Genomic DNA, 11564 nt, shown 5'->3' with positions numbered 1-11564 from the left:
TTGACCATTAAGTAGCTGTTCACTAAAAGGTATTTTATCTACCTTTTGTGGAATTTGGCAAGAGCTGATGCAATCACATTGGCTCTTTCTTCTGTCATGTTACTGACCATTGACCCCAGAGTGAAAACCACAGTACCATTTTCTCCAGAGCTCTGGGCAAACTCTTCCGTTTCCAGTGAAGAAAGAATTTGCTCCATCACAAAAGAGGAACAGCAAAGCAAGCACTGTTGAAAGGATTACTATAAACAAATAGAGAAAATCAGATATAATCAGGAATAAAGTAGCATCTGTTTTTTTTAAAATCGTAAAATATATATAAATTTTACCATCTTAATTGTACCTAAGTGTACTCAGTAAGTGTATTGTGCAATCAATCTTCAGAACTTTTTTATCTTCTAAAACTGGAAGTCTATACCTATTAAAAGAACTCTATTTCCCTTTTTCTCAGCCCTTGGCAATCCTCATTCTACTTTCTCTTTCTGTGAATTTGACAAGTCTAGATACCTCATGTAAGTTGAATTGTATAGTGTTTGTCTTTTTGTGACTGACTCATTTCACTCACAACAACTTTGTCCATGTTGTGACAGATGTTGAATTTCTTTCCTTGTAAAGGCTGAGAAATATTCCATTGTATTTACCACATTTTGTTTATTAATCTGTTGATGGCCACTTGGGTTGCTTTGGCCTCTTGGCACTTAATAGTGCTGCTGTGAACATGGGTCTGCAAATATCTCATCTGGATCCTGATTTCAATTCTTTTGGATCTATACTCAGAAGTGGAATGGGGGGATCATGTGGTAATTCTGTTTTAATTTTTTGAGAAAACTCCTTATTTTCAATAGAGGCTGTTTTATTAACAGACCTAATCCCTCAGGTCCTTGGGAAAGAAATGTGTGCATGAGGTCAGTTCCTTCTATTATGTATATTTGTGCAAATGAGTGTGTGTGTAGGCAAGAAATGAAATAGAGCCTGTGCACAATAGTGAGGGGGAGATACTTTTAGACAATAATAGACAGTATACCCAGACTCTATCAATAATGTTATTAATTATGATGGTAGATTCTTGGAAGTAGGCCACACAGCAGGATCTTAAGTTAACTTTAATTCTTTATTATTATAGTTCTACTAAATCATTTGCTTTTATTCCAGACAGGTTTTCTGCAGTATTAAATAAGTCATTAGTATTTCATTTCCCTGACTATGAGCACTAAGAAAATGTTACTTACGATTAAGATAACTTTATAACATTAACTCAGGCCTATAATCCTTTATGCCTTACCTTAAACTTTGTCAAAATTTCCCAAACTCTCTCCCTAAATTACTAATTGCTGACACTGAGGAGTGTCATATTATAGTTTGGAATTTCTATGAAATCATCCTACAAGTCTTCTTTATAACCCAGAAATATATTGTGTAGTTACCTTTTTTGAGTAACAGTATTGCGGGTTTGTTTACATATGACACCCTTTGCCCTGAAATCATACTGTAAAATTGATGTATCATTAGAATGTGCTTTGTGTGACTGGCAGTGAGGGGCGGGGCCCTAGTCATCACCACAGTGAGGGTCCCAGGGAGCACTTGCACCACAGCAGAGCTGTGATCACCCTCCTGAGTAGCTCAGTTCAGACTAGATAAAGCTCCTAGTGAAGATGTGTTTGCCTGGAATGTTTCAGAGTTATTTTGTCTTGTTCCTGATCCATGCCAATTAAAATATATATATATATATATTACTTTCTATGCTAGAATAACTCCACATTGTTCAGTGTACTCTCCTTCCAAAGGGGGAAAAATGTAGTTTCCTGGATACCTGATCAAAACTATATGCTTATCCTTTCTCCCTCCCTTCCCTTGCCTTGCCTTGCCTGTGCCTTTTTGCCTTTTTGCCTTTTACGTTTTTGCCTTGCCTTGCCTTCCCATCCTCCATCCTCCATCATCTCTTTTTTTCTCTCTGGAACATAATGATCTAGCTTTCCAATATAAAAGCTATACTTTCTCATCCTAATCATTGTCATAAAACTTTTCAAAATCATTTTTACAGAGAAAGGAAACAGTTTTCAAACTTCAGTAGTCTTGTATACTGTATTTTGTAGAGCAGTCTTCAAAAGTATAATTCCATCCTGGGGCGCCTGGGTGGCTCAGATGGTTAAGCGTCTGCCTTCGGCTCAGGGCATGATCTCAGGGTCCTGGGATCGAGCCCCATATCAGGCTCCTGGCTCAGCGAGGAGTCTGCTTCTCCCTCTCCCTCCGCCTCTCTCCCCTGCTCATATTCCCTCTCTCCTCTCTCTCTCTCTGTCACATGAATAAAAAAAAAAAAGTATAATTCCACCCTGATGGCATTAATTTTAATATACTGAATTTTCCTGTGACTCATATAGTGCATCCTGGTATAGTGTGTGTGATTCCAGTGACTTGTAGCAACAGTTAAGATTACCTATTTTCAGTGTTTTGTTTCATTGGCCTAAAGCTTCTTCATCCATGCTGTGGAAGATAGTTCCCTATAGTATTATACTAATAAATTTTCTGCAGATTAATCACTGATGTGGACTGGTTGTTCTCATTCCCTGACATCCTTATGACAAGCTTATTGCAAGAAAATTTGCGAAAGTATAAAAAATTGCAAAAAAGGAAAAAAGATTTACTCATGCTGTCTACCTGGGGATATATGCCTGGTTTAGAATTTGCTTTTTTTTTAATTGAAAAATATATATAACATTGTGCAACTTAAGGTGCACAACATGTTGACCTCATACATTTATATATTGTAATATGATTTTCATCGTAATTATAGCATCTCTATCATGTCACATAATTATTTCCTTTTTGTGGTTAGGGTAATTAAGATCTAGTCTCTTAGCAGGTTTGAGGATTCTAATACATTATTTTTGTATTCACTATATTGTGCATCAGCTCCCTAAGACTTATTACTGCTAGTTGCAAGTTTGTACCCTTAAACAGTATGTCTCCTATTACCCCACTTGCCAGGATGGTTAGCTCCTGATAACCGCCATAACCATTCATGATTCTACATATAAGTGATATCATATAGTATTTATTTTTCTCTCTTTTTGAAAAGATAAAGTTGACAAACCTTTTAGATAGACTAAGAAAAAAACTCAAAATTAGAAATATGAGAGGAGACGTTATAATTGGTAACAGAAATGTGTAGGATCATAAAAGACTACTATGAACAATTATATGCCAACAGGTTAGATAACCTAGAAGAAATGGATAAATTACTAGAAAAACACAACCTACCAAGACTGAATAATGAAGAAGTAGACATTTGAACAAACCAATATTGAATAAAGAGATTGAATCAGTAATCAAAAACCTCCCAACACAGAAATTCCCCAGGAACAGACCACTTCACTGGTGAATTCTACCCAACATATAAAGAAAAATTAATGCTAGTCCTTCTCAAATTCTTCCAAAAACTTGAAGAGGAGGGAGCACTTCCAAAATCCTTCTCCAGGGCCAGCATTACCCTGATACTAAAGCCAAATAAGGACATAAGAAAGAAAACTATAAATCAATATCCCTGATCAATATAGATACAAAAATTCTCAACAAAATATTAGCAAACTGAATTCAAGACCATACTAAAAGGATTATACACCATAACCAGGTGGGATTTATCCCTGGGATACAAGGATGGTTCAACATGGAAATCAACACAGTAATACATCACATTAGTAGAATGAAAGACAAAAATAACATGATCCTCTCAATAGAGGCAAAAAAGGGTTTGACAGAATACAGCATCTTTTCATTATAAAAACCCTCAACATATTGGGTATAGAAAGAACACACCTCAACATAATAAAGGTTATATATGGCAAACCGACAAGTAACATTATATTAAATGGTGAAAAATTGGAAGCTTTTCCTCTAAGATCAGGAAGAAGATAAATATGCCACTCCTGACACTCTTATTCAATATAGTACTAGAAGTCCTAACTAGAGCAAGTAGGCAAGATAAGAAATAAAAGCCATCCAATTGGAAAAGAGTAAGATTGTGTTTATTTGCAGATGATAGGATTTTGTATATAGAAAATTCCAAAAACTCACCCAAAGAAACTGTTGGAACTAATTGACTAATTTAGTAAAGTTGCAGATATAATATTGACATACAGAAATCAGGTGCACTTTTACACACCAATAATGAAACATCTGAAAAATAAATACTGTGCTATTCACAAGAGCATCAAAAACAAATATCTAGGTGTAAATTTAGCCAAAGGAAAAAAAATAAATTTAACCAAAGAAGTGAAAGGTCTGTACAAAAAAACTACGAGACATTGTGGGGAAAAAATAGAAGACACAAGTGGAAAGATATCCCATGTTCAAGGATGCAAAGAAGATATTGCTAAAATGTCCACACTACCTAAAGCCATCCATAGATTCAGTGCAATCCCTATCAAAATGTCAATGACAGGAGCACCTGGGGGGCTCAGTCAGTTAAGGGTCTGACTCTTGATTCTGGCTTGGGTTATGATCTCAGGGTCTTGAGATGGAGCCCTGTTTTGGGTTCTGTGCTGAGCTTGGAGCCTGCTTAAGACTCTTTCTTTCCCTCTCCCTCTGCCTCTCCCCCCCCCCCCCCCCCCCCCTCACGCTCGCTCGCTCTCTCAAAAAAATGAATAAAAAATAAATCAATGACATTCTTCACAGAAATAGAACAATCCTAAAACTGGCATGAAACCACAAGACTGCAAATAGGCAATGCAACCCTCAGAAAGAAGAACAAAACCGAAGTCTCCACACTCCCTGATTTCAAAGTGTATTACAAAGCTATAGTAACTAAAACAATATGGGACCTACATAAAAACAGACACATAGACCAGTAGAACAGAATACAAGAGTCCAGGGGCACCTGGGTGGCTCAGTTGGTTGAAACGGCTGGCTCTTGATTTTGACTCAAGTCATGATCTCAGGGTCCTGGGATCAAGCCCTGTGTCAGGCTCCGTGCTCAGCGAGGAGTCTGCTGGAGGATTCTCTCTCCCTCTGCCTCTCCCCACAGAGTGTGTGTGTGTTCTCTCTCTCAAAAAAAAAAAAAAAAAAAACAAACCCAAAAAACCCCAAAAACCAATAGTCCAGAATCAAACTCTGCATATATGTTCAACTAATATTCAGCAAGGGAGCCAAGAATACCCAATGGGGAAAGGATGATCTCTTCAGTGAATGGTGTTAGGAAAACCGCATATACATGCAGAAAAATGAAATTGGACCCCTGTTTTACACCACTCACAAAAATTAACCTGAATATATCAGAGACTTAAACATAAGATCTGATACCATAACACTCCTAAAAGGAAACATTGGGAAGAAATTCTTTGACATTGGTCTTGAGAGTGATTTTTTTGGACCTGAGACCAAAACCACAAACAACAAAAGCAAAACCAAAAGTGGGACTACCTCAAACTTAATAGCTTTCACACAGCAAAAGAGACAACAAAATGAAAAAGCAACCTACAGAATGGGAGACAGTTTTTGCAAACCATACATTGGATAAGGGGGCTAATATAAAAAATATATAAGGAACTCCTACAACCCAATTACAAAAAATGAACAATCTGATTAAAAAATGGGCAGAGGAACTACATAGACATTTTTCCAAAGAAGACATCCAAATGGCCAACAGGTACATGAAAAGATGCTCAACATCATTAATCATTAGGGAAATTTTAATCAAAACCACAATGATATATTCACCTCATGCCTGTTAGAATGGCTATTATTAGGAAGCGATAAGTGTTGGCGAGGATGTGGAGAAAAAGGGTATCCTTGTACACCGTATATGGGAGTGTAAATTGATTCAGCCACTAATGATAAACAATATGGAGATTCCACAAAAACTAAAAATAGATCTACCCTATAACCCAGCAATTCCACTTCTGAGCATATACTCAAAGAAAAACAGGATATTGACAAGATATATGCACTCCCATGTTTGTTGATTATTTACAACAACCAGTGGAAACAACCTAAGTGCCATTTGTGACCATAGTGATGGATCTTGAGAACATTATGCTAAAATTTGTATGTTTTCATTCTAATCTTTATTCATATAATTAAATCTACATTATGAGGAATTTGCAAACTGTTTTCCAAAGTGGCTGTACCATTTTTAATTCCCAGAAGCAATATATAAGGATTTTAATTTCCCCATATTCTTACCAACACTAGTTATTATTTGTCTTTTTGTTTACAGCTATGCTACTGGGCATGAGGTTGTTTCTTATTGTGGTTTTGACTTCTATTTCCCTGATGCCTAATGATGTTGAGCATCTTTTTCATGTGCTTATTGGCTATTTGTGTATCTTCCATGTAGAAATTTCTTTTAAATATTTTGCTCATTTTTGATTGGATTGTTTGTCTTATTATTGAGTTGTAGGAGTTCTTTATGTGTTTTCAGTACAAGCTCATTATCAGACATGATTTGCAAATATATTCTCCAATTCTGTGGGTTGGTTTTTGTTTTTGTTTTTGTTTTTGTTTTACTTTCTTGGTGGTATCCGTTGAAGCACAAAGTTTTAATTTTGATGAAGTCCCACTAATATAAATTTAATTTGGTTGCTTGTGCTCTTAGTGTTATACCTAAGAAACCATTGTTAAATCCAAGGTTACAAATATTGCCCCCATGTTTTCTATTATGAGCTTTTAAAATGATTATTCCATCTTACATTAGATTTTTGATCCATTTTGAGTCAATTTTTGTATATGGTTTGAGGTGGGGGGTCCAATTTCATTCTTTTATATGTGGATAGTTAATTTTCCCTGAAGAATTTATTCTGGATTGTAAAATCAATTCCAAAGATCTATGTCTATCCCTTTGCCTATAACACACTCTTGAGTGCTGTAGATTGGTAGGTGGCTTTGAAATCAGGAAGTGACTTAGATCTTTTTTAATTTCCTTTCACAATACTTTAGAGTTTTCAACAGTATGAGTTTTGAATTTCTTTTGTTAAATTTATTTATATTTTATTCTTGTGGATGGTATTGTAAATGGAATTGTTTTCTTAATTTTATTTTGGAGTGGTCATTACAAATGTTTAGAAATGCAGTTGATTTCTGTATATTGATCTTGTATCCTGAAAACTTGCTTAGTTTGTGTTTTGATCTAATATTATTTTAGTGGCACCCTTTAGATTTTCTCTACATAAGATCATGTCATCTGCCAATAGGGATAAATTTGTTTCTTCATTTCAAATTAGGATTTATTTTATTTCTCATTCTTGTCTAATGTCTTAGCTTAGTACCTACATAACACATTGAACAGAAGTGAAGAGAGTGGCTTTTCTTGTCTTTTTCCTTATCTATGAAAGAAAGCATTTAAGTCTTTCACCATTAACGCTGGCATGGGTGTTTTGTAGGTGCTTTTTTTCAGTTTGAGGAAGTTCAATTCTATTCCTAGTTTACTGAGTATTCTTATCATGAAGGTTGTTGGAGCTCATGAAATAACAATGAATTTGTTTTTATTTATTAAGATGATCATGCAATTTTGTCTTTTATTCTGTTGGTATGTGGTATCATATTAATTGATCTTTCAGATGTTAAAGCCACTTTGCTTTCTGGGATTAATACCACTTTTTTGTGTGTGTATAATTCTTTTTATATGGTTAAGGATTTGTTTTGTTAGCATTTTGTTGAGGATTTCTATGTATATTCATAAGGGATATTGGTCTATAGTTTTCTTGTGATGTCCTTGTTTGGTTTTAGTATCATGTTTTATTTAGTATCATGTGTTTTCTCTTCTGTATTTTTTGGAAGATTTTTTAAAAGAAATGATATTAATTTTTCTTTAAATTCTTGGTAGAATCCATCTGGACCTGGGATTTCCTTTGTGATAGTTTTTTGATTACTAATTCAGTCCCTCTTTCTGTTGTTATGGGTCTATTCAGATGTTCTCTTCTACTTGAGTTATTTCATAGTTCATGTTTTTCTAGTGATTTGTCCATTTCACCTAGTTATCTCATTTGTTGGCATACGGTTTGTATTAGTATTCTCTTATGATCCTTTTTATTTGCCTAAGGTTGGTAGTAATATCTCCAATCTCATTTCTTATTTTAGAAATGTGAGTCTTCTCTTTTTTTGGGTGTCCATCCAGCTAAAGGTTTATTAATTTTGTTGATATTTGGAAAGAACCAAATTTTGGTTCTGTTCTTTTGCTTTATTGTTATTCTGTATTTTTTGGTATTCCAACTCTAATCTTTGTTATTTTCTTTCTTCTACTAGCTTTGGGTTTTGTTTGCTCTTTTTTTTTCTAGTTTCTGTGTTTTAAAAATCTGTTTTCCAGTTTTACTGAGATATATTAGCATGTAACACTGTAAGGTATACCACTTAATAGTTTGGTATATGTATTGTGAGTTGATTACTATAAATTCAGTTAACATCCATCACCTCATATAGGTATAATTTTTTTTCTTGTGATGGGAACTTTTAAGATCTACTCTCTTGGGCGCCTGGGTGGCTCAGTTGGTTAAGCGACTGCCTTCGGCTCAGGTCATGATCCTGGAGTCCCGGGATCGAGTCCCGCATCGGGCTCCCTACTCGGCAGGGAGTCTGCTTCTCCCTCTGACCCTCCTCCCTCTCATGCTCTCTGTCTCTCATTCTCTCTGTCTCAAATAAATAAATAAAATCTTTTAAAAAAAAAAAAAGATCTACTCTCTTAACTACTTTCAAATATACAATACAATGTCATTAACTATAGTCAACATGCTGTATATTACATCCCCAGATCTTATTTATGTTATAACTAAAAGTTTGTACTTTTTGACCACCTTCACCCATTTCCCCCAAACTCCAGCTTTGACAACCACCAGTCTGTTCTCCATTGCTAGGAGTTCAGTTTTCTTTATTTTTTTTTATTTCACATATAAAAGAGATCATACAGTATTTGTCTTCTCTGTCTGATTTATTTCACTTAGCATGATGCCCTCGAAGTCCATTCATGTTGTCACAAATGGCAGGATTTCTTTCTTTTTTATGATTGTATAATATTTCTAGGTGTGTGTGTATATATATATATATATATATATACCATTTTTTTAAAAGATTTTATTTATTTATTTGAGACAGAGAGAATGAGAGACAGAGAGCATGAGAGGGAGGAGGGTCAGAGGGAGAAGCAGACTCCCTGCGGAGCAGGGAGCCCGATGCGGGACTCGATCCCGGGACTCCAGGGTCATGACCTGAGCCGAAGGCAGTCACTTAACCACTGAGCCACCCAGGCGCCCCTATACCATTTTTTTTTATCCATTCATCATTGATGGACACTTAGAATGTTCCTATGTTATGGCTATTGTAAATAATGCCAAAATAAACATGGGAGTGCAGATACCTTTTTGAGATAGTGATTTCATTTCTTTGAGTAGCTGGGTCATATGATAGTTCTATTTTTAATATTTTAAGGAACCTCCATAGTGTTTTCCATGGTGGTTGCACCAAGTTACGTTCCCACCAAAAGTGTACAAGGGTTTCCTTTTCTTCACATCCTTGCCAATACTCACACATATATGGTCTCTTGTCTTCTTGATAACAGCCATTCTAATAGGTGTGAGGTGATATCTCATTATTTTGTTTTGCAATTCCCTGATAATTACTGATGTTGAGCATCTTTTCATGTACCTGTTGGCCATTTGTATGTCTTCCTTGGAAAAATGTCTATTCAGTTCTTCTACCCATTATTTTAATTGGATTGTTTGTTATTTTGCTATTAAGTTATATGCGTTCTTTATATATTTTGGATATTAACCCCTTATCAGAAATATAATTTGTAAATATTTTCTCCCGTTCTGTAAATTACCTTTTCTTTTTCTTGATGGTTTCCTTTTCTGTGCAGAAGCCTTTTATTTTGGTGTTGTCCCACTGGTTTATTTTGCTTTTGTTGCCTTTGTTTTATGTGTTATATCCAAAAAATTATTGCCATGATCAATGTCAAGGACCTTATCCCCTATGTTTTCCTCCTTCAAGTTTTATAGTTTCAGGTCTCACATTTAAGTTTTCAATCCATTTTGGGTTAATTCTTGTTTTGTATGTGGCTGTCCAGTTTCCCCAACCACATTTATTGAAGAGAGTGTCCTTTCCCTATTGTGTATTCTTGCCTCCTTTGTCTTAATTGACCATATATGTGTGAGTTTATTTCTGGGCTCTCTCTCCTATTCTATTGATCTATGTGTCTGTTTTTATGCCAGTATTATACTTTTTTGATCCCTATAGCTTTGTAATATGATTTCAAATCAGAAAGTGTGATGCCTCTAGCTTTGTACTTGTTTTTCAAGATTGCTTTCACTGTTTGGGATCTTTTGTGGTTTCATACAACTTTTGGGATTGTTTGTTCTATTTCTGTGAGAAATACTATTGGAATTTTGATAGAGATTGCATTGAATCTATAGATTGCTTTGGGTAGTGTGGGCATTTTAACAATATTAATTCTTCCAATACATGAGCATGAACTATCTTTCCACTTATTTGAATTTTCTTCAATTTCTTTCATCAGTCTCTTTAGTTTTCAATGTATAGATTTCTCACCTCCCTAGTTAAATGTATTTAAGTATTTTAAGATTTTTATTTATTTATATGAGAGACAGTGAGTGCAAGCAGGGGAGGGACAGGGACAAGAAAACTTCACACTGAGTGGGGAGATTGATGAGGGGCTTGATCTCACGACCCTGAGATCATGACCTGAGCTGAAATCAAGAGTCAGATGCTTAACTGACTGAGCCACCCAGGTGCCCCAGTATTTTATTATTCTTGATGCAATTACAGATGGGATTGCTTTCTTAATTTCTCTCCCCCCTTTTTTGGTAGTTTTATGGTTTTACTAACACAAATACAACAGGCACATAAGCTGTCTATTCACTTTCTCCACTGTGCATTCTGGCATTGGGATTGATGACTCTGATGGCCCGCTGGGCTGCTTTTTCTGCAATGACTTTGTGGTTCTTGGAGGACACGTTGTGAGCAATCTCTGCACATCAACAGCACTTCAAGCTCCTTGATGTCGTGAAATAGGAACTTCCAGAAGCCACTGGGCAGCATGTGCTTTGTTTTCTTGTGGCTCCCATAACTAATGTTGGGCATCAAAATCTGGCCCCTGAATCTTCTGTGTACCCTATTGTCAATGCCTCTGGGTTTCTGCTGGTTGTGTTTTATTTTGCCATATCGGTCTGACTGGTGCCAGCTGAACTTCTTGGTCCTCTTTTTAATGATCTTGGGCTTTACCAGAGGTCTGAGGGCAGCCATGATGCTGAGTAGGAGATGGCTGCTACCTTCTCAGGCAGCGCTGAGAAAGAGAGCTTAATTTCTCCTTCAGATAGTTGATGTTAGTGTATAGAAATGCAACTGATTTTTGTGTATTGATTTTGTATACTACAACTTTACTGACTTCTTTATTACTTCTAGTAGGTTTTTTTTTTTTTGGTTTATGCAACTTTATTGAAGAAAAATCAATTACTAGCAGAGTTGATCACTCATCCATTGACAACTTGTACCATTTATTCAGTGCTATATTAAACAGTGTATTGGAAGACAGATTAACTAATAGCTCCAAACCTCCTAACAATTTA

The 11564-nt window shown here is 35.6% G+C and overlaps 1 pseudogene; it reads right to left on the bottom strand.

The window, feature by feature from the left end:
- Positions 1-10606: 10606 nt before the first annotated feature.
- On the bottom strand, positions 10607-11241 carry LOC118010222 (annotated as a pseudogene).
- Positions 11242-11564: the final 323 nt, after the last annotated feature.

Source organism: Mirounga leonina, unplaced genomic scaffold (genome assembly GCF_011800145.1).
Source record: "Mirounga leonina isolate KUSES-001 unplaced genomic scaffold, KU_Mleo_1.0 Mir_129, whole genome shotgun sequence".
Taxonomy (NCBI): Eukaryota; Metazoa; Chordata; class Mammalia; order Carnivora; family Phocidae; genus Mirounga; species Mirounga leonina.
This window is presented reverse-complemented; position numbering and strand designations above follow the sequence as displayed.